The sequence below is a fragment of the Suricata suricatta genome, chromosome 5 (genome assembly GCF_006229205.1).
Source record: "Suricata suricatta isolate VVHF042 chromosome 5, meerkat_22Aug2017_6uvM2_HiC, whole genome shotgun sequence".
NCBI lineage: Eukaryota > Metazoa > Chordata > Mammalia > Carnivora > Herpestidae > Suricata > Suricata suricatta.
In genome coordinates this window covers 43,608,029-43,631,119 of record NC_043704.1, presented here as the reverse complement: position 1 = coordinate 43,631,119, position 23,091 = coordinate 43,608,029, and the positions used below count along the sequence as shown (strand labels likewise).

Here is a 23,091-nt window from a genome sequence, read left to right as displayed (position 1 = left end):
AAGACCAACATCATTTTTCTCAAAATTAAAACAAAAAATTCCAAAATTTTTATGGAACCACAAAAAACCTCAAATAGCCAGTAAGAAAGAACAAGCTGGAGCTATCACAATCCCAGATTTCAAGTTATACTGCAAAACTATAGTAATTAAAACAGTATGGTACCTTCACAAAAAATGACACAAAGATCAATAGAACAGAATAGAGACCCCAGAAATAAACTCACACACGTATGGTCAATTAATCTACAACAAAGGAGGTAGGAATATACAATAGGAAAACAGTCTCTTTGACAAATGTAACTGGTAAAACTTGACAGCTGTAAGCAAGAGAATAAAACTTGACCATGTTTTAATGCTATACTCAAAAATAGAATAAAAATGGATTAAAGAATCTAACATCAGACCTGAAACCATAAAAATTGTGGAAGAAAACATAGGCAGCAATTTTTTATATTGCCTTCAGGAACATTTTTTTAGATATCTCTCATTTGTTAAGGAAAACAGAAGCAAATATAAACTGTTGGGACTACATCAAAATAAAAACCTTTTGCATAGCAAAAACAACAAACAAACAAACAAACAAACAAAAAACAACCTATTGACTGGTAGAAAATATTTGCAAAGGATATATCAGATACTTGGTACATATCCAAAATTCATAAAGAACTTATACAACTTAACGTAAAAAAAAGTCCAGTTAAAAAGTGAGCAGAGGACCTCAATAGATGTATCCAAAGAATGCATACAGATGGCTGACAGATGCCTGATGTCCCTAATAATCAAAGAAATCAGGGAAATGCAAATCAAAACCACAATGAGATATTACCTCATATCTTTCAGAATGACAGAAAAGAAAGAAAGAAAGAAAAAAAAGAAAGAAAGAAAGAAAGAAAGAAAGAAAGAAAGAAAGAAAGAAAGAAAGAAAGAAAGAAAGAAAGAAAGAGAAAGAAAGAAAGGTAGGTAGGTAGGTAGGTAGGTATTGGAGAGGATATGGAAAAAAATACCCTTGTGCACTCCTGCTAAGAATGTAAATTGATGTATCCACCGAGGAAAACAGTATGGAGTTTTCTTTAAAAAACAGAAATATAAATAGCATAGAGCCAGTAATTCTACTACTATTTACACAAAGAAAATATAAACATTAATTCAAAAATATGTCTGCAACTCTATGTTTTATTGCATTATTTATAATAGCCACGATATGGATGCAGCCCAAATGTCCATTAACAGATGGATGGATAAAGATGTAGTGTGTGTGTGTGTGTGTGTGTGTGTGTGTATTTATATATATTTATATATATACAATGGAATATTATTCATCTGTAGAAAAGGATGAGATTTTGCCATTTCCAACAACATGGATGAAACTAGAGAGTATTGTGTTAAGTGAAATAAGACAGAGAAAGACAAACACCATATTATTTCACTTATCCCTGGAATCTAAAAAACAAAAATAACCAACAAAAAGCAGAATCAGACGCATAAATACAGAGAACTGATGTTGCCAGAGGGTAGGGGGTGGGAAGATAGGCAAAATGGATGAGGGAGAGTTAGAGATGCAGGCTTCCAGTTATGGAATAAATAAGTCATGGGATACAAGGCAGAGCACAGAGAATATAGTCAATGGTGTTAAAGCCTTGTATGGCAACAGATGGTAGCTACACTTGTGATGAGCATAAAATACCAGATTTGTTGAATCATTACTTTGTACATGTGAAACTAATATAACATTGTTTTTTAATTGTACTTCATGTGCAAAAAATGGTCTCTAACTTTATGTTTCTTTACCCTTTCCAGTTTATATCAAATATTTTCTCTACAAATATTTAGAACTACATTAGTTAGTATATTTTTGCTTTAAAGCTCAGCTATAATATATAAAGTTCAAGAGGAAAAAAATTAATAGCCTCTAATTTTTGCTTACCATGTTTATGTTCTTTTATTCTTATACTCCAACATTATTTCTCTTGTTTCTTTACTTCACACCCAGTATTGAGTTCAATGCAGGGCTTGAATTCACAATATTGAGATAAAGGCCTGAGCTACGATCCAGAGTTAGATGCTTAACCAACTAACCCATTCAGGTGCCCCTCCCTAAGAATTTTCTTAAGCCATTTCTTACCATTAAAGATTGCTTTCAGGGCAAATATGCTGACCATAAATTCTGTTTTCTTCATCTGAGAATTTACTGACTTCCGTTCATTCCCAGAGAGTATTTTCACTGGATATAAGATTCTGCATTGATAATTCTTTTCTTTTAGCATCGCAAAAGTATTGTGGTGCTACCTCTGGCCTCTATGGTTTCTGGTGAAAAAGAAATCTGTCAATCAAATAGTATTTCTGCTATAGGTATGGTGCCATTTTTCTCTGTTGTCATTAATTTGTTTTTGTCATTAGTTAAGTAAATTATGATGCCTTGTCATAGATTACTTTGTGTTTAAACTGTTCTTTCATGTTCTTGAATTTGTAGTTTAATGTCTTGACAAAATTTTGAAGTACTTTGTCATTATATCAAAGTACTTTTGCAGTCTCACCCTCTTTCCCCTCTACATCTGGAACTCTGATAATATAAATATTAAATCTTTTCTTTTCTCTCCATGAGTATCTGCTCTGTTCATTTTTTAAAGTCCATTTTATCTCCCTTGTTCATCTTGTGTAATTTTGTTTCATTTTACTGACTTTTTTTCTTCCTTTTAGCTGATATTGTGCCTCTCCACAAAGCCTTTTATTTGCGGTATTATATATTTCATTTATAAAGTTTCCACTTGATTGTCTTGTATTTCTATTTCTATATTGAAACATTCTTTTTCTTTGTGCAGACCCTATTTTTTAAAATTCTATTTCAAGCAGGTTCATCATTGCACACTGAGTCATTTTCAGTATGACTGATTTTAAATATTTGTTGAATAATTCTGGCACCTCTACCATCTTGGTGTTGGCATTGATTGATTGTCTTGAAATTTTTTCATTTAGTTTGAGATTTTCCTGACTTTTGGTATGATGAGTGGTTTTCTATGGAAAGTTGGACATTTTTATGTTATGTTATGAAGTTATTTAAATCTTCACTTTAACTAGCTTTCTCTGACTTTACTCTGGCAAGGGAGGGAAGATTGCTTCATTCTTGTCAGGTGTCATTACATGATACCCAGGTGGGGGCCCCTCATCACTGCTTGGCAGGGGTAGAAGTCTCAACTCTACTTGGTCTGTACTGACACTGACTTGTCGTTTGTTATCAGGTCATTCTGGAAGTTACAACTATCCAGTAGGTCTCCTCTGACATCACCCGAGCAGGGAAACTTTGCCACTGCACATCTAGGGTAGATCTCTCGGCTCCTTACATGGTCTCCAATGACAATGCAGCATGGTGGGAGGGAAGATCTTGTTATCTTCGGATGGTGGTAAGTCTTGGCTTCCTCCTTGGCCATTCCTTCAGGTGTGGTAATGAAGACCTGCACTGCAGCCTCATAAGGATGAAAGCCTAGCTTCCCATTTTAGTCTTTTTCTTTTTAATGTTTATTTACTTTGAGAGAGAGATAGTGTGTGTGTGTGTGTGTGTGTGTGTGTGTGTGTGTGTGTGTATAAGTGTGGGAGCAGCAAAGAATGAAAAAGAGAGAGAGGCCCAAGCACACTCCATGCTGTCAGCACAGAGCGTGGTATGGGGCTCGATCTCACAAACTTGTGAGATCATGACCTGAGCCAAAATCAAGAGTCAGATGCTTAACAAACTGAACCACCCAACTGCCCCCAGCACCACTGTTTTTTGAGTGTTTGGCTAGAGTAAAGTAGTAATTGTTTAAAAATGTTTGCTTATTAGTCTACCCCTTTCATGGTCTTTTGGCTAAAGAGAGTAGGATTTTGTTGGGGCTTTTTTTTTTAATCTGTATGGCAATGTATTTTTGATTGACTTCAAAGGTACTTTAATTTGAAAGGAGAAAGAGTAGTCTTATAATGAAATGGCACTAAAACGATGACATATTTTTGCATAATCATATGCAAAACAAGATTGCATTTGTAACATGGAATGTAAAACTACAAAACTTTTCTTGAAAGCTTAGGGGAATAAAATTATAAAGTTATGTTAGGTAACAGGTTTTTAGATACAAAAGAAAAAATATAGAAATTGAATATTATATAAACCTAAACCTTTTGCTCTTTGATAATATTATTTAAAAAATAAAATCAAGCTGAATATCAGGAGAATGTTAGAAATTAGTTATTTATAAGTTACTTATATTGGGGTGCCTGGGTGGCTCAGTTGGTTAAGCGGCTGACTTTGGCTCAGGTCATGATCTTCTGGTTTGTGAGTTCAAGCCCCATGTTGGGCTCTGTGCTGACAGCTCAGAGCCTGGAGCGGGCTTCAGATTCTGTGTCTCCTCCTCTCTCTGCCCTTCTCCTGTTCACGCTCTTTCTGTCTCTCAAAAATAAATAAACATTAAAAAAATGAAAACTTTTTAGTTAAAAATAAATAAATAAAAGATACTTATACTCAGAAGATATTTTTTAAAAATTTCAGAACTAAGCCATAAAAAATAGAAAAATGGGCCAACATTTTGTATGAACACTATGAAAAATTTTGTAGTTGGCAAGTAAACATGTGACGGGATGCCAAATGAGCCACTAGAAATATGCAGATTAAAACCTCAGTGCCACACCTGTTAGGTCTGCTAAAATGAAAAAAAATTAAGTAAAAACAAAACTGAGAGTAACAAGTGCTAGTTAGGATTCAGAGAGCAGAGACAGAAGTAAAATGGCTTGAAGGCAATTGTCTTTTCCTGTTTCACCTATTGAAGCCAGGGAAGCTCTAGAATAAGGAAGTTGTTTCCATATTTAGAGGGAATGAAAAAGAAAAGAGCTATAGCTTACATTGTAATGTATCCCCAGTGCTGAGAGCAGCTGAAAGTCTCTGAAAGATATTTCTTGTTCAGGAACACCTGCCTCAGAAAGTCCATTTAGCAAACTCATTCACATTCAGCATGAGTGTAAAGCTGTTTCTCCTTTCACTCATATGCTTGCTTAAAAGCATAGGACTGAAATGAACATTTAAAATATTGAATAGTAATTGTTAATGCAATATGCAGTTTCAGGATTGTTGATGGATTACAGGATTTTGTAGAAAGTATATTACTGTCAGATAACTTTAGATGTAGACTATAAGGGCAGCCAAGTGCAACACTGGTGCAAAAGCATAAGCATTTAAGAATTCAAGGGGCGCCTGGGTGGCTCAGTCAGTTAAGCGTCCGACTTCGGCTCAGGTCATGATGTCACAGTCTGTGGGTTTGAGCCCTGCACTGGGCTCTGTGCTGACAGCTCAGAGCCTGGAGCCTGCTTCTGATCCTGTGTCTCCCTCTCTGCCTTTCCCCCATTTGCACTCTATCTCTCTCTCAAAAACAAACAAATGTTAAAAGGAAATTAAAAAGAATTTGGTAGATGCCCTAATTTGCCTGCTTCTAAAATGATTTTGGAGTTTTTTTTTAAAGAGTATAGATGTTTTTCGTTATTTTGTGTCATACTACCTAATGCTTCTAAGATAAAGCAAAGTCAGTGATCTGCTTATTTACAAATATTTGAGTGTATGTGTGTTTGTGTGTGTATGTGCACATTTGTATGTGTCCATAGCTGCTAATTTAGTGTTTCTGTAACATAGTTTGCATCATTTATCAAAATAGAGACAGGAATAGTGCAATAAGATGTAAAAATAAAGATTTGGAACACTGGATTTAGGTTAAAGGAAAGCAAAATAATTTACAGCTCTATATTTTCTGTCCACAAGTAATTCTTCTTTCACAGTTTAGCAGGGCTTACAACATAGACAAGTGATTCATAAAGTAGAAATTGGTCTTGCTATGAAAATAGACACCATTCCTGCTAAGACACTCCAGGAATATGAATAGAAAGGGAAGCTGATCTATTTTTTTGTGAAAATTCATGTTGTGTTCAGCAAAAATCTAATAGAGAAATACAAACTTGAAAATAACTCCCTTTTGACAACATCCTCACCTTGGCTATCACAACAGTACTCAAATGAATAGAATGTGTTTCCATATGTGTTAATTAGATTTGTCACCACACACTGTTCATCTTTATAGAGGTTTAGTGTCTACCAGGATTACCAACTTTCAACATTTGATATATTGATTTTGTTCCTTAATCTCTCACCTTAACTCCCATCTTTAGCATGATGTTTTTCTTTTATGATTACAATTGTTGTTGCTATAGATTCTGATATACAGATAGAAATGACTCTAGAAAGTTAAGATGATTAAAATGGGCAGATATCTTTTTAGCCTTTTTTTCACCACTTATCTCTCTCTCTTGCAAAAAAACTCAAAAGCAAAATAATTCATTAGAAAAACTGCCATAGTCACCTATTGGTGTGGGACAAAAATGAAAATTCTCATAAGTTCTTATATATTAAGTGCCAAATAATTCATCATTGCCACAGTAAAGGTGATGATAAATGTATGGATATATATATAAATATATGATATGGAGAGATAGATGGATGTAGATAATGTATCTTTCATTTTATTAAATATAAATACCTTTTCCGAAGGAAGGAGAAGCTTTTAAAAATACAATTGACTCTCAATAAATAAATGATGAACACTGTGGCTTGGGTTTTTACAAAAGCAAAGCCTTGGAGAAAGAATTGTGTTCAGATAGTTTATCCAGGAAGTGATTCCAAGAAGCACAAGTGGATGAGGAAGAGTGAGACACATTAAGAAGAGAAGCCAACATAAGGATGTATCAGAGTTGTTGCGGGGTCCCTTAAACACATACAGGAATCTGCCCAGGACTGTGTCCCTCTCTGCTTCAGGGGGAGCACTCACCAACCAGCTGGTCCTTGCTCCTGTTGACTTTGCTCCATTGACGTTCCTGTTCTTCCAGGTTATGTGGCAAATAATAGAACGAGACATGGTGCAAGATTGAGTCGGCATAGATGCAGCACAAGGTCCATCTGAGTAGGTCTGGAACTGCATACCGTCACTGTTGCTAAATGAAGAGAGAACCAAAGGCTTTGGCATGGCTGATTAAATACATTTTATAGAACTGTCATTATTTTGACCGCTTCTGAGTTCTGCTTTTGGGTTCAAGATATTATGCTCTCTCTGAAGGTAAGTAAAGCAAGTAGAAAACAGGTTTCCTTGGCTCTTTGTGAAATAGCTTTGTTGCTTGAATGGTTTATAGGAGATCAGTAATGATACTTAAAAAAGAATGTTAAACGTCATTTCCCTCAATCAAGCAGTATGTGATAAAAAGTAGGTTAATTTGTCCCAAATTTGGTAAGTTACAAACCTAAATACTATCACTAAAACAGTAACTTCAGGTATAAAGATTTGGTGAGGTAGGAAAGGGAGGAAATCAATCACATTTGGTCTACGAAGGGTCAGAAATTGTTTCCATGAAAGTGACTTTAATTTTTACTCAGCTTTTCACCCAGGATGTCAGATTTTAACAATTTTAACTGCACCACCTTTTTTCTTCTATAATAATAGAATCATGGCCATAAACTTAGGCACATAGTAGGAGAAATGTATTAATGCTATTTTGTTAAAGTTGAATAGAAATGCTCAAAACTTCTTTCAGTCCAGGGCTCTTAACAGAGCAGGTGTGTATGTTTCAAGTACTTTCTTCCTCTTGGAAGTTGGCCCATGGGTAGTGAGAAGAATATATGGAATGGTGGAGTCAGGTCATAGAAGAACCCTGAACAAGAGGGTTAGTACACACGAAGCTTTGCCATAAACCTAGGCAGATCACCTTGGAATTGTTACCAAGCAATAATCTTAGTTTTCTTTAAAGTGTATTATTTTGTAATAAATGATTGAATGAATGAATGGATGAATAAATTCATTCATTTACTTTATTTATTTATTTATTTACAGTGTCTTATTCTGCTACCATCCTGGGACCCCAACATAAGATTTTTTAAAGTTCATTTATTTTGAAACAGAGTGAGAGATTGAGAGAGAGAGAGATTGTGAGAAAGAAAGGGAAAGAGAGAGACAGAATCCCAAGCAGGCTCTGTGCTGTCAGTGCAGAACCCAAAGTAGGGTTTGATTTCACAAACTGTGAGATCATGACCTGAGCTGAAATCAAAAATTCGAAGCTTGGAGCACCTAAGTGGCTCAGTCAGTTAAGGATTCAACTCTTGACTTTGGCTTGGGTCATAATCTCACAGTTTGTGAGTTTGAGCTCACATCTGGTCTAGGTGCAGACAGCTCAGAGCCTAGAGCCTGCTTTGGAATCTGTCTCCCTCCCTCTCTGCCCCTCCCCTGCTTTCTCTTTCTTTCTCTTTCTCTCTCTCAAAAATAAACTTAAAAATTTTTTTTTAAATATTTGTTTAATTTTGAGAGAGAGGGAAAGTGTGTGAGTGGGAGAGGGGCAAAGAGAGAATGAGAGCGCATGCACGCCAAAATCCTAAACAGACTCCGGGCTCTGAGTTTTCAACACAGAACACAACCTGGGGATTTAACTTACAGGCTGTGAGATCATGTCCTGAGCTGAAGTCAGACCCTTATCTGACTGGGCCACCCAGGTGCTCCAAGATATTTTTTTAAATCAAGATTACTATTATTTACATTTAGTGTTTACCATTTAATTACACATTTACATCCATTTCCTTAGTTAATCATCAGATAAGTGAAGGGTTTATTATTATTCTTTTTTGATAAATGAGGTAACTGAGGTTCTGTGGAATTATGAAGTACGTCTGTTACTACACAAATCAGAAGTGTATATAAAATTCAATTTCAATAGTCCTCACATCACAAACATTTCTCCTAATAGAAAGACTATGAAATTTTTCTTAAAGACAATTAAAATTTTTTAAAAATCGAATTTGAGTTTTATCTGGATTCTTCATCATCTGTCTCCCTCATGATTACTCCTCTTGTCTTCAAATAAATGTGTATGCTTTCTTTGTACCTTTGTAGAAATTATCCTCACAAAACTCAGAGATGACTCACAAACCTTCATTCATCTTTCTTGTTCTTGTTTTCTTTAAAATGTAGATCAAAATACATCCATTAGAAAATATACCTTAACAGAATAGCATAGTGTCACAAAATTTATATTCACTGCATTAAGCAATGTTAGAGGGCAGCATTGTGTGGTGGTTAAGAATTGGTTCTGAACCAACATGCTTGTATTTAAATCTTGACTCTACTACTCCCTACCGGTATCAAATGCTTAGAAAAATTTATAACACATAGTAAGTGCTAAGTATTAATAGTGATTTGTGCTTTTTAATGATGATTTATGTAGCCATGCACAGAAATTTGGACTATAAACAAGGCTCATATAGGTCTATTTGTTTCCAATCAATACTGTATTAATGAAGCAGTTACCATTTATTAAATGGTTGGGGTGTTTCTCTAGGGGTAAAACACACAACAACAACTAGAAATAAACAAATTCAACAAATCCTTCCCATAGACTTTTTCTTTTTCGGTTTACATACACATAGGAAAAATTATTTTCTTTTCTTCTAATAATTAACATCAGGCTTTCTTTACTTATGTCTAAAAGAAAGAAATATACAGAAATCCTAGCTTTCATACAAAGATAAATTGACTGTTTTGGTGGGTGAAATTTAGGATAACAGAATATCAGATACAGAATGAAATGGAAAATACACTATTATGTAGTAAATAATAATTGAAATTCACATGGTTATTGTATAACATATATAGTATCTTCTTAGTCTCAGCTAGTCTTCTCAAATATAAGGTAGATATTAATATATTCTTTTTGAAAGCAAATGGAGTTTAGAAGTTTTGTAATAATAATATATACATACATCAAATTTTTGGGTGATATGACTTGGATTAAAACCCAGGACCATCACAATAAGAGTCCTTCCTGCAAACATCTAGAGAATTTTGAATAAAAAAATCTAAGCCTCATTTTTTTGCTATTTCTACACTTAGCTAAATGACTGTACCAAAGAAATACTATGATAACAGTGTTCTGGTTAAGTTTATTTTAAAGTAATTATTATAATTATCAGTCTTTAATATTTTCTTGTTTGAAACTGAAATTTTCCAGACCCCGTAATGGAACATGTTAAATAATTAAATGTATTTTTAAAATTGTTGAAAAATAGGCATTTAAAATATTATATACCTTAAATATCTATTGGTGATAGATATTTTATTTTTCCATAATACATAATGACTGGCAGCATGATTCCCAACACATATAAATGTTTTATAATAAATGGAGAGCATATATATTTATAGAGATGTGTACTATTTCTTAATCTAAATGTACAGGGGTACTAGTAATCACTGATCACAGGCCACTATAACAAGTACAATAATAATTAAAAAATAAAATATCATGAGAATTACCAAAATGTGACAGAGACACACAAAGTGAGCAGATGCTGCTGGAAAAATGGCACCAAGAGATCTGTACAATGCAGGGTTGCCACAAGCCTTTAGGCGTACTCAATGCAATATCCAGAACATTCAATAAAGAAGAGTGCAGCAATACGAGTTATGCTTGTGTGTGTAAAACTAGATGAGAGTTACTAATTACACAAATAAATGGAAAGGTACACGATGCTCATGGATTGGAAGAAATAATATTATTAAAATGTTTATACCACTGAAAGCAATCTACAGACTCAATGCAATTCCCATCAAAATTCTAATGGTATTTCTCACAGAATTAAGAAGAATAAAATGTGTTTGGAACCAGAAAAGACTCCAAACAGGCAATGCAATTTTGAGAAAGAAAATAAAACAACAAAGTTATGTGTATCATCTGATTTCAAACTATACTAGAAAGCTATAGTAGTCAAAGCAGTGTGGGACTGGCACAAAACAGTCACACAGACCAATGGAATAGAATAAAAAGCCCAGAAGTAACCCTACACATATGTAGTCAATTGATCTATTAGAAAGGGATAATAATATTTAATGGAGTAAAGACAGACTCTTCTATAAATAGTACTGGGAAAACTAGACAGCTATATGCAAAAGAGTGAAACTGGACCACTATCTTACAACATACTAAAAAAATAAATCCAAAATGGATTAAAGACTTGAATGTAAGACCTGAAACCATAAAACCCATAGAAAAAAATAAAAAAACCAAACAGGCAGTAAACTTTTGACATTTGTGTGAACATTACTTTTTGGACCTACTCAGGCAAGGGTAACCAGAGTTAAAATTTAAAAAAAATGAGATTACATCAAACTAAAAAGCTTTTTTACAAAGAAGAAAACTATCAAAGACATGAAAAGGCACCTACAGAATGGGAGAAGATATTTGTAAATCATACAGCCAATAAAAGGTTCAAATCCAAAATACATAAAGAACTTACATAACTTAATATAAACAACAACAACCTGATTAAAAAATGGGGAGAGGACTTGGATACTATTTCAAAGAAGACATGAAAGATGACCAACAAACACATGAAAAGATGCTCAAAAGTACTAATAATTAGGGACATGCAAATCAAAATCTCAATGAGATACCACCTCTTCCCTCTTGGATTGATTATCAAAAAGACAAAAAGTAACAAGTGCTGGCAAGAATGTGGAGACAAGAAAATTCTCATCATCTCTTTGTTTCAAGTAAATTTGTTCAGCTACTATGAAAAAGAAGTATGAAAGTCCATCAAAAAATTAAAAATAAAACCACCATATAATCCAGCAATTCTACTTGTGGACATTTCTACAAAGGGAATAAAAACACCAGTTCAGAAAAGTATATGCACCTCTATGTTCAATGGAAACATTATTTACAATAGTCAAGATATGGAAGCAACCTAAATGTCTATCAATAGACCAATGGATAAAGATGTGTGTGTGTGTGTGTGTGTGTGTGTGTGTGTGTGTGTCTGTGTAATAGAGTATTAGTCTGCTATAAAAATGGATGAGATTGTGCCTCTTGAGACAATATGGATAGACCTAGATAATATTATGCTAAGTGAAATTAGTCAGACATAGAAAGACAAATACTGCCTGATTTCATTTACATATGGAGTCTAAAAATAAACAAAACAAAACAAAACAGAAACAGACTCATAGATACAGGTAACTGTCAGTTACCAAAATATAGAGGATGGGCAAAATAGGTTAAGAGGATTAAGAGGTACAAACTTCCAGTTTTAAAATAAATAAATCATGGGGATATAAAGATATAATATAGTCAATGATAGTATAACTTTGTATGGTGACAGATGGTAACTAGACTTATGAAGATCACTTAATCATCTATAAAAATATTGAATTACTATGATGTACTACTGATATAAACTAATAGGATCCTGTATGTCAGTTATACTTCAATTAAAAATAGAAAGTCACTGTAAATTGTAATCTTCATCCCTCATTCTGCTAGGGGTTTCTTTTTAAAATAGATTTTGCCACCACACATCATGAAAGTGGAAAAAAAACCCTATATCTCTTATAATGTATACAAGAGATATACTTCAACCAAATCTCTTTATGATGCCAAATATGCTGTTGTCTACTAATTTATCAAAAAGTATGTTTGCCTTTTATATTAAAGTATAGCCTATATAATAAAATCAAATCAACAGAAGTCTTTTTTTTTTGCCTCAAAAAGTGACATTTATTCAAAGAAAAAAAATGACAAGATGTCCATCCCTCGGCTCCCTTCCCTCCCCTCCCCCCTCCTCTTCAGCTCTCCCCTCACCCATCCATGGGCTGAACTCCAGGTAGAGCTAGATAGCAGAAAGCACCTCAGAAGAGGTCAGTGACACGGAGAGGCATACGTCATTGGAGGTGCTGTACAAGTTCTCAGTGTCCTGAGAAATCCTGTCTTCTGCTGTCACCATGTTAATAACCACACCCCTACAGCCAAATGGAACACCACGACTGAGTCTGTAGATTCAGTTTTCGTGTTTGGTGGGAAAGTCATGATTGAGGACTAAAGAAACCTGCTGCACATCAATGCCTCTGGCCAGCAGTCCGTGGTAATCAATACTCTGCTAGAGCCAGAGCTGAACTCCCTCATGGTAACATCTTGTTCCTTTTGGTCCATATCTCCATGCATGGGGGACATGGTGAAGTCTCGGGTGTGCATCCTCTCAGTGAGCCAGTCACCCCTATTTCAGATGCTGATGAATGTGACTGCCTGCACGATGGTCAGGGTTTCATCCAAGTCACACAGTGCATCCGCTTCCACTCTTCTCGTTCCACCTGGATGCAGACTGGTGGATACCCTCCAGGGCCAACTCTTCTTTCTTGACAAGAATCCAAATGGGCTCCCTCATGAACTCCTTGGTCACTTCAAGCACGTTGGAAGGTTTTGTAGCTGACAGCAAGACTACCCAGGTATTGCTGTTGAGCTTTTGGAATATGTCATAGATCTTGTCCTTGAATCCATGACTTAACATTCAATCAGCTTTCTCTAGTACAAGTATCTTGATATATTTGGGATACAGGTATCTCCAGTTAAGCACATTAAATACATGACCTGGAGTATAATGATAGGGGGAGTTTCCATCTGCAGTTTTTGCACCTCAGCAGGCACATTTGTCCCCCTAATGCAGGCATGGCAGAGGCACCCATGTAATTTCCTAATGCCATGACTACCTTTTGTATCTGCCGATCCAACTCTCTAGTGGGTGCCAGGACCAAGGCCTGTGCAGCCTTTAGTTCCAATTCAATCTGTCACAGAATTGATATGGCAAAAGTGACTATTTTCCCAGTCTCAGATTGGGCTTGAAAGTGATCACATCATAACCCTTGACATTACAAAGAATGGCTCACTGCTGGATGGCAGAAAGCTTCTCAAAACCATAGGCACAGATGCCACAGAAAAGGGACTCGGAAAGGTGTATGTCATCGAAGCTGTCAACCTATCTCATTCCAGGTGCTCTTGATGAGGCCTTTCGGTTCCGTCCCATTGGGTCTGGACTGGGAATCCTGACTTGCAGAACGGAACCTTAGAAACTCAAATCAACATCATTATTAATTCTCTTTATATTGAGTTTAAGGAAATAAAAACAGAAGAAATGTTCCTTAGAGGGCAGAGGATTGTTAAACACACTCTTACTTGGAACTCTATACCAATAATTAATCACACTGTCTCATACCAGCTGGAGGTTGAGATACAGATTGCCATTAAATGCAAGTTTTCATCTCAGTAACATTTTCTCATATTCTACATCAGATTACTTATTTTAGAATGCTTTGCTAGTACTGTGACAAGAAGATTGTAGGCAAATCTTATATCACTGATTGTGAAGATTCAACTCTCCTTATTATAGGGACATATATTTTTCTTCATCAATGAATTAATTTTTTACTAACCTTTCCCAGATGCCTATGTAACATGTATTCATTGACTCGTAAGAACTTCTTTTAAAATTGTCATTTTGTAGTAGTCTTTTTGAATAGTTTTTTTTTTACATATTACATAATCATGACAAAATTTTAGCATTACAAATGTATGTGTAACACATTGTACTAGTTCCCGTCAAAAAGGCAACTGTGCTTATAAAATAATGGTGCCTATTTTCAGATATGACAAATTGTTTATGTATGTATATATCTACATATTTATTTGGGTATCTCTCTAGACATAACTATTGATAAAAGTTGAATAAAATGGTATCCAAAATACATATCTTCAAATGAATTAATTTTTTCAATTTACAATAAAATATTAATATTTTAAATATGTGTTGATGTGGATAAATCACATCACTACTAAAGTCAACAAAGTATTCCATTCTTGATATGCTGTATTTCTATAAATTATTTAATCAGCTTAATGGCATTTGAATAATATTATTCAAGAAGTTGCAACCACAAATATGTCTGCTATATATCTAAATAAGTAGTGTTTTAAAACATGTTTTGGTTAACAAACTAACCTACAATCTAGATGAAAACAATAATAAGACTTTGGGTTATGATGTGTGTGTGTGTGTGTGTGTGTGCACGCGCACATGTGTGTATGTTTGTTTATAGGAAAGGAGGATGAGAAAAAAGAAGATTAAATAGATATTAATGTCCTTGCAGAGAATAAAACTAATCATATTAAACTTCAACTTTTATTAGAAAATTTAAAAATAATGTTACCTGTCAAATATGTACATAAAACTAATCAGAAGATTTGAATGTAAAACACGTAGTTTTAAATATTTTAACAAAACGAAGCAAAGAAAACTAAAACCACCAAAATGTAGGAAATGACATGTATAAAACAAGTATATAATGACAAGACAGCATAAAACAAAAATATGGAATTTATTCAAACTCATCAAAAATCAGTACGCACATGAATAATTTGAGCCTGCTGATTAAAAGACACACCCTTCCTACTGAAATCTTACTTTCTCCTCTCTAATGCTGTATATTTTTTGCACAATATGATTTTAAAACAAAATGATACAAAAGGTTTATATGGAATGGAAAGATCCACTAAGTATATATACCAAAATTAAAGTGGATATCATATTTCTCATACTGGAACAACTAATCAAGATTTTAAGATATAGAGCATTGAAAAAAACCAAAACATTTCTATATATACATATATATCATTTCCTACACAAATTGCCAACCCCAACCTGTGTCCTTTTGATATGAACACATTAATATTTGATCAGTTTCTTATGTGCATTTTTCATTTTCTCTATTTTCCCTGTTCTGAGACTTGGAAATAGCTATTTCTTCAAGTCTCACCTCTTCATTATGTTGGAGAATAGTTTTTAGAATCAAAGTCTGGGTGTTACGTGTACACATTACTCTTGGGAGGTCACTGTTTCTAGATTATTTCAGTAGCAAAAACCTAGGGAATACATACACTTTAAATTACAAGTTACATTCCTATTTCTAACTCAAATTTAACAATAAGGTTTTTATTTATCTTATTTAGTACTATTATGTAATAAAACTTTATTTCATTTAATACTTTTATGCTATAAAAACTGTTTCCAAATAAATTCAATATATTTACTCCCCCCCCCCACTTTTTTTTTTTTTAATTTCTGAGAGTCACAGAGATCACGAGCAGGGGAGGGGCAGAAAGAGAGGAAGACACAGAATCTGAGGCAGGTTCCAGGCTCTGAGCTAGCTGTCAGCAAGGAGCCCGACATGGGGCTGAACCCATGAACTGTGAGATGATGATCTGTGCCGAAGTCAGTCACTTAACCAACTGAGCCACCCAGGTGCTCATTTTACATTTTTCATAACACACATTATTGAATAATTTTAAATTCACTTATAAAACATGTAGGGTAGTTTAAAAGAATATACTTTTAAAAAACATATAGTTATTTTTGAGAGAGAGAGAGAGAGAGAGAAAGAGAGTGAGCAGAGAGATGGAGACACAGAATCTGAGGTAGGCTCCAGGCTCTGAGCAGTCAGCACAGAGCCTGACCTGAACTGTGAGATCATGACCTGAGCTGAAGTTGGATGCTCAACTGAGCCATAGACCCCAAGGATGTACTTTAATGTAGCTTAAAATTTCATTGTCAACATTGCTAATAATATACTTGCTATTCATTTTTATTGAAAATGTACCAAATGTGCATTTATAGTTCATTTTGTTTATACATGCATGCGTGTGTGTGTGTGTGTGTGTGTATAAATTCATACAAAGAACTGTGTTAAAGTTACTTGAAATATTATTTATGCTTTATGTATTTGGGGTTTTTTGGCATTTTTTCCAGCTTAATTGAGATATAATTGTATATAACATTGTATAAGACATGGATGTGTTATCTAATATAGAGTTGAATTTATTTTCTAATGTTTATGCTTAAATTTGCATTTTTTCTACTTTTTCAAGTATTTCCCTATATGTGGATGATATTCATTTTTGTAGCGCAAAAGAAATACAGTTCAAATTCAAAATGATGTAAATGTATTTGTTTCTCTTTGTATTTTCCTTTTTCTAAGTTTTATATAAAATTGAATAGTTCCTATTTCATTCTTGTTTCTCTTTAGAAATTAAATATATATGTTAATCTTATTTACCTTCTTTCTTACAGAGAAGACCAAAAGCATACTAAATTGGCTTTTGCTCCCCATCTCCACCCCCCAGTCACTCAATCTGATTTCATCAAGTTTTTCCATATTCTTTCTCATAATAAAATGATAGATCTTTTTGTACATGAGAATACCACAGTTTAGATTCTAATGACAGGATCTTTCTTTTATTTCCGATCTCCCTCAAAATTAACAGAATAATTAGGGCTTTTATTAGTTTACCTACTGTTGAAATACACACACACACACACACACACACACACACAAACACACAAGTATATAAAAAGATTCACGCATGTATAATATGGGTCTCAGTCATTATATTTATACTTATATGGAAAAATTGTAAAGGATTTTATGGGTTCCAAGTCCATTTTCAGTATTTCCTTCATTAAAAACCAATGATAAAAAGCATGTCTATGTCAATAACGTATCTTCTGGTCTACTCTTGATCTTTGGTGTTTCACTGTCTGATAACAGAGAATGTAATTCTTAAGGCATTCTCATTTCTGATTTTTTGTTTATACTCTGCCACAAAGCCTATGTTTTTTTTAAAGTTTTTTTTTTTTCTATGCTCACGGGGAATCGACAAAGATTGTCTCTTTTTTCTTATACAATCAGCTCTATTTTTTTTTTCCATAGTGATCAGTGTTCCGTTTCTATGGGATTGTCTCTCAGAGCCTGGAGCCTGCTTAGAATTCTGTGACCCCCTTTCTCTCTCTGCCTGTCCCTTACTCATGCTCTGTCTCTATCTCTCAAGAATAAATACACATTAAACATTTTTTAAAAAGAATAATCTTCTAGCTTGTGAGTTGTATCTAAAAATCAATCTTCATTTCCTGCTATATAGTGCTGTATATAAGATATTATAAGAACTAATACTAAAGATGCTTACAAGAATGTATTCAAGTGCCAGCTCTTGCCCTCACTGACTGTTGTCTCAATCATTTTATTTTACTTCTCTAATCTTTGGCTTCATTGTTTATAACATAGAGAAAAGATAATAATATAATGGTTATTGTATGATACTTGTATAATTATTTGTATATTACTTTAACTTATATTTATATAATAGTATGAGTAGTAGATTGTTGGAATTAGATGAGATTAGGGGGCCTGGGTGGCTCAGTCAGAGGAATGGTCTACTTTGGGTTAGGTCATGATCATGCAGTTCTTGAGTTTGAGTCCCACACTGAGCCCAACACAGAGCCTGTTTGGGATTCTCTCTCTCTCTCCCTCATTCCCTCTCCTCTCTCTTTGTATGTGCTCAATCTCTCTCAAAAAGAATGAATAAATTTAAAACAGTTTTTAGAAAGAATTAAATAAGAGAATATATATCACATAAAAAATAGTCTGATCTATAAGAAATGGTCAGTTAGAACTTATTTGTATAGTTGTTATAATAGTTGTAATTAAAACACTCTGTAAAATCTTCTGTAATTTAAAAATAAGTAAGCTACAGGGTAACTTCATGCTATAATTTAGATTAACATCATTAAGATTAAAATGTTTATGACAGTTTTACTGAAATGTATTAAGATGCAAATTTTATACAGTGTTCATTGTAAAAATAAAAGAATATTAAAGGAATATAAGGTATTACTAAATGATATGGGAAGGTTTGTGATAATAAAAGTAATTGTGATATTCTTCAGTTGTGTACATATTTTATTTAAGCAATAGCTATTAATATTATTATAAAATATTAAATAAGTAAATAAAACCCAGAAAATCATACCATGTTTTAAATAATGGGCTTAGAAAATAATTCATCCTTTTTCTCCAAAACACAAATGTTTTTAAAAATGTAAACTATTACTTGTTAAGAGAATAAAAGTGATCTACTGAGAACCATAGGAAGGGGAAGGGGGAAAGAGCGTTGGGGAGAGAGAGGGCCACAAATCATGAGAGATTGTTGAATACTGAAAACGAAATGAGGGCTGAAGGTCGGGGGGAGAGGGTGGTAATGGAGGAGGGCACTTGTGGGGATGAGCACTGGGTGTTATACGGAAACCAATTTGACAATAAACTATTTAAAAAATAAAATAAAATAAAATAAAGTGATCTGCAGATTTTATGTAACGGCTTATGCAAACCACCATACTTTGAAGGTGCATCAGAAGCCTTCTCAAATGAAATATCAAGGTTAACTGTTAAAGCCATCTAAGCCATCCCCTCCTTGCTGAGTGCACAATATTTATCTTGACAGATGTCAGCTTTATAATGCTTGTGAGAAGTTTGTGGCTTTCATTACCTGGATTTACAGTAGTGGGCAACAGAGGCTTAAATTGCACTATGAGCCATGACAGCTGGCAAAAACATGCCAGAGGACAACTTTGTCAAACCTAGAAAGCTCAAGGGAAGCTTAGTGGAGTCAATGAAAAATATAAGTTGAAGAGGCTAGAGACAAAAAAAGAAAAAGAAAAGGTTGACTAAGCTCCAGACAACTGCATTGGCATTACCTGTGTCTACGGAGAGAGGAGGAGTGTTAGCTGAAATTATTCAGAATATGTGCAGAGTGTGTGTGTATTAGTGACATGTGTGATTAGTGGGTTTATGTCTATATTTTATTCTGCTACAGGTTTATAAGTTGATTTGATTTGCTTCAATTTGATTGCTTCCTTGCCAATAAGAAAAGAAAAGCTTCTGTCTAGTAAATAATTGCCATGAACATAAAATAGGTGAACACAAACTTTAAGTTAGTCTTTCCCTCTTAGAAATTCAAAGAAAGATGAAGATTATCATTTACATTATTTATATCATTTATAGGAAACTGTAGTTCTAAGAAATAAGGAATATTCCATGAAGCAGAAAAGCAAAAGTCAATTATAAAGTAGAGTTTATTTTTCTAATATGAAAACAACCAGAATATCTTACTGTGGTTGTCACTGAAATATTCTCATTAAAAATAAACCGGCAGTAAAAATAAATCTAACTATATTCATTTTGGGGACAAAAGCAACAGTATACTTAAAATAGACATGGCATTATTCTCTTTAAATACAAAACAATCTAAAATATTATTACATGATACCAATCATGATAAACAAAACTGTAATACATCTTTTAAGCACATTCATGAACAGATAGAGACAAATATTTCATTTAGTTTTGATTCCTTTGAGAATCATTAGAAGCAACTAATACTGATATCATTTCATCTTTTGTTCCCAACACACACACACACACACACACACATACAGAGATACATACTTTTTGAGATTTGTTAATGTATCAGATGCTTCACATTTATTCACAAGAGTCAGTAGCAATGGGTGCCTGGGTGGCTCAGTGAGTTAAGTGTCCAACTTCAGTTCAAGTAATGATCTCACAGTCTGTGAGTTTGAGCCCCTCATCAAGCTCTTTGCTGACAGCTTGGAGCCTACTTCAGATTGTGTCTCCCTCTCTCTCTGCCCCTCCCCCACTCATGCTCTGTCTCTGTCTCTCTCTCTCTCTCTAAAAAATAAATATTTAAAAAATGAGTAAACTATCTCAATAATAAAAAAAAAAGAAAAATGGAGTGGACATAGGTATAAAAGCAGTATTTTACACAGTCTCAGTTGTAGAAAATAATTACACTTTAATTTGTGATAGAAACTATATGCAAATAAAATAATTGGAATTATAACAACATATAAGAACTACTAGCACAGGAGTTGAGCATATACACTTAGCTAAGAAAATGAAGATAGCCTTTGTATTAGTCAGGGTTATCCAGAGAAACAGAAACAGTACGGTGTGTGTGTGTGTGTGTGTGTGTGTGTGTGTGTACAGAGAGAGAGAGAGAGAGAGAGAAGAGAGCATGTAGGAGAGGAAGAGATTTTAAGTAACTGACTGACAGTGTAGAGCCCAATGGTGGGCATGAGCCCACAAATGGTGAGATCATAACCTGAGCCAAAACCAAATGTCAGACGCTTGACTGCTGGACAACTCAGGAGCCCCGGTGGGTTGATTTTCTAACTAGTTCATGAAAGATGTTGCAAGTAAAAGAAATTTGGTATATAGCTTTCATATTAGATCACTACTCACTATTTCTTGCCAATGTATAGATAAACTCAGTTTCCTATTTTGTAAAGGTAAGCTGTTTATGGTTATTTTTTCTCAAGACATAACTAACCAAATCAAGTACACAGCACTAATTTTCACACATACACTTAAAGTTGAGATCTTTACACATTACATTAATGAGAAATAACATAGACATTATTCTAAAAGTTTTATTTCTTTTTTTAGTAATTACTTTATACCATAAACCCTAATTACATTATCAGGATAATCCAATAAAAAATATACAATTCTCTTTTTCCCCATTGATACAAATATACTATTCTCTTTTTCATGTTGAAAATTGTCACTACTTATGAAGATTTTCTAAGGATATCTATGTGTTAAAAAATATTGCTCAAAAACCATGAAAACCTCTCTCATTAATCAAAACAATTTGTTGAAAAACTCACTTTAAAATTTTAAGGACATCCAATCAATAAATGAATGGATAAAGAAGATGGGCATGTGTATATGTGTGTACATACATAGATATTTATGAATATGAATGTGAATATCTATAATGGAATATTGGTTAGCCACAAAAATAATGAGATCTCCTCATTTGCAAAAACATGGATGGACCTAGAGGTATTTTGCTAAGTGAGATAAGTCAGACCAAGGTAAATAAAATTTCACTTATATGTAAAATCTTAAAAAATAAAAGACACAAAAAGCAGAAACAGACCCAAAAATACAAAGAAAAACATGGTTTCCAGAGGGAAAAGTGGGAGCAATGGGCAGAATAGACGATGGGGAGTGAGAGATACAAGCTTTCAGTTAGAGAATGAGTAAATCATGGGGATAAATGGTACAGCATTGGGAATAACAGCCAACGGTTTTGTAATAGTGTATGGTGACAGATAGTAGCTACACCTGTGAGCCTAACATATACAGACTTATCACATCACTATCTTGTACACTTGACACAAATGTAGCATTGTGTGTCAGCTGTACTGCAACTAAAAAATAACTCATAGAAAAAGAAAATACGGGGATTTCCATATATGGTTAAAATGGCAAAACTGTTAGCACTAATGTCTCCTGTTAAACAACTATAATAACTTTTCAAATATTGAATGATAGGCAAAGTGGTACTTTGGAGATACTTTCTAGAATGTAACAATTCCAAATAGGGCAAAAAATTACACTGAGGTGGAACCACAGAGATCAATGTTATGTTATTGAGGATGTTGGCTTTATGGGCCAAAAACTAAAGGTATTGTACAGTGAAGGAACTTCAGGAATATGCGCAGTTGTCTTGAGATTTGAGATAAATATTAAGCTGAGAAGTTACAGGAGGAGATTTTATAAGGCTAACCACTCTACAACCAAAGTAAAAAAGGGGGGATGTGGGGAGGTGGAGGGAAAGAGGAGGGGAGGGGGAGAGGGAAGAGGAAGGGGAGGGGGAGGAGGAAGAAAGAAGAAGGAGAAAAAGAAGAAGAAGAGAAAAGAAAAGGGGAAAAAGGATATTAAAAAAACCCAAAACTATCAAATAAGAGCTATTGTGGAGAAATGAGCTGAACAATTGTTTGGGTTTGAATATAGCTGCTAGATGTTCAAATTCCCATGAACTGGAGTGGAGGGAATTTGAACCTAGGCATTTGATACCCCAGGCATTTGATAAACTCCCAGAAAGCCAATGTATTAAGAGTAAGATTTATATAGTACTAGAAGAAGTAATCCCAGATTTATCTTGGCACAATCTAGAAAGAAGCTCAAAAAGAAATCAAGCTCATCTGCAAATTTTGCCAGAATAAAATGTCACATTGTTTTAAGACAACAAAATCTAAACATTAATAGCATAACAGAGCAATATTAAGTACAAAATAGCAGATTACTGAATTTAAAAAGAGAAGAAAGACCAATCAAAAGATACAAACTCAGAAATGATGGATTTTGTAGACATACATTTAAAAATACTTTTTACAACTGTGTTTAAGGATTCAAAGGCAAGGGGAATTGAAGGAGAAAACAGAGGACTTAGATACAATCAATCAATTCAGTGTATAAGAAAGAGAAACTAATGCAAATTACTGGATTGGAAACATAAATTCTCCTG

General features: G+C 34.0%; 1 long non-coding RNA gene and 1 pseudogene across 1 annotated transcript in view; one reads left to right on the top strand and one right to left on the bottom strand.

Annotated features, from left to right (window-relative positions):
* The window catches only part of LOC115292620, a 77,172-nt gene extending 70,074 nt beyond the window's left edge, over nucleotides 1-7,098 (top strand). The window contains exon 6 of the long non-coding RNA XR_003909067.1: nucleotides 6,889-7,098. This is a non-coding gene — a long non-coding RNA (uncharacterized LOC115292620). The remainder of the gene's footprint in view (nucleotides 1-6,888) is intronic.
* Nucleotides 7,099-12,703: 5,605 nt separating this feature from the next.
* On the bottom strand, nucleotides 12,704-19,148 carry LOC115291119 (annotated as a pseudogene).
* Between the last annotated feature and the right edge of the window lie 3,943 nt (nucleotides 19,149-23,091).